Source organism: Guillardia theta (genome assembly GCF_000315625.1).
Source record: "Guillardia theta CCMP2712 unplaced genomic scaffold GUITHscaffold_447, whole genome shotgun sequence".
Taxonomy (NCBI): Eukaryota; class Cryptophyceae; order Pyrenomonadales; family Geminigeraceae; genus Guillardia; species Guillardia theta.
Genome location: NW_005434239.1, coordinates 1 through 2,078, shown reverse-complemented (window position 1 = coordinate 2,078; position 2,078 = coordinate 1).

Genomic DNA, 2,078 nt, shown 5'->3' with positions numbered 1-2,078 from the left:
ATCCAAGAAGCAAGAAAATTTCTTGTATTTTGTGCGGTGTCACCCACGTGGCAATGATCACATACTTGAACATCGGAGTTCAAATGCACAAGGAAGGATGGGCTTATTGATCGTGTAGATGCAGTCCAGTAATGAACATGTCTATTTTCAATAAAAGATTCGAACTAGCATGCGCGGTGGCAAGGTTTCTCTGTAGATCGACTTACAACAGAAACATGCAAGTCTTTTAGTACATGCACGCATATGCCGCACATGTGTGTCCCTAAAGACATATGAATGTTTGGCATCATGTCAAAGCCTTGCCAATACTGAGGCCCTGGAAAACTGAACACATGTTCGAAAAGCCTGATTTTGTCAAAACTCATTCATTTCATCGAGACTTCATACATGATCTCAACTCTACTCACGGAACATCTTCATCTGAAAATTTCTGCAATTGAAAGTTTACAAGGAATTCATCTGCACCGTAACAAATTTGACAGCCTCAGAGCAATGCATCAGCACTGCTCTCCTAATTGAAAACGCATCTGGCTTGAATTCTTTGCTGTTAATCACTGCGAAAAGTTTTCTCCCTTCTACATAGTGCATCAGACAGCCTGCTCTAAAGAAAAACTCTAAGCTGAAATACTGTGCTAGGAATGTATTCGAGTCTTTGAAATCTTGCAGCAATCAAAGCTCACCGAGGATTTACATCTTGTTGATTTACAAGTTGTTGGTGGACATGAGAACAGGTTGACAAGTCACTGGCTCGACTCAAATACATTCACATCCAACACACTCCATAATTGTGCATGAGTAATGACGCTACAATAATAACGATTTTGCCCCATCATCGCAAGGAGCAATAAGTGGCAAAATTGAACAACCAACATCAAATCACTTTTGTATACACCGATTTCATAGACAAACCTACACCATGCATCAAATACTGATTTGGAATATGCTAGCCTTGATCAAAACCATTCTCAGAAAAGCAACCATGGCATAGAAACATGTTGTTTGTAAGAGATGGAACCCTCATTCGTGCTTCTCTGAAGCATGACCATTGCAAAAATTTTCACAGGCACGGCGCGCGCCGGGGAATTACGGTGGGCTTGAGGGGGGAGATGGCTCAAAATTGTGCGAAAAGGATTCTTTTCGTCAGACAATAATATTTCAGAACCTGTTTCAATCGTGGTACAAAATTTCAGAACCTTGAGATCAAAATATTTGAGAATAAGAACCCCTTTCGATACTGCCGCACAGCTCGATCTTAACTGGAACGGAATGCGAGGACAGTGCTCGAACTGTACAACGGCACAAATTCAAAGTGAAGTTGGGGTTGACTAAACATTAGTATTGGAAATTCAAATTTCACTGACCTGATGGGTAGATTTGAAAGTATGTCGGTTGAATATTTCAACACTTCATAGGAGGTTTGCAAAAAAGTTCAGGGCATGACGAAGTTACATATATACATCCAACGCGATCAATCTTTATAAAGAGGGGGGGATAAGATTTTTGGAATTTCTTTTAACTCATATTTTTGCTTTATTGCATAGAATCCATCATCACGCAACACACCCGCACCAATAGCGCATCCGCCTTCATTGCGAAAGTCTATATAATCGAGGAAATTTGATGAAGTCTTTATATACGGGCAATAAAGAAAGTAATGATGTGAGCCGTTGGGCGTTGAGACTTGAAAGGTTTGAACATCATCAATTAGTTTTTCAATATCATTATCTCGTTCTTCAGCTTTGGCAATGTCAAGATCGATGACGGTTAAATTATTGACCTTACCAGTAAGGACAGCATATTTAACTGCCTTCTCTCTATTGATCGTTGATTTAATTTCTTTGTGCCATATCTTTAATGTCTCTTTGTTGTGTGTCTCATCCTTTTGCCACTCAGCAGGAAAGGCATATTTCTTTTTGATGATCATATTTGACTTGAATTTTTTATTTTTTGGATCATTTGGGTCTTTGGGATAAAGTGGCATACATTTAAAGCCTAGCTCATCCCTGATATATTCAAAGTCTTCAATGGCCTTTTCAAGGAGATATTCAGCAGATTCTACTTTCTTGGGTCGTGACCGA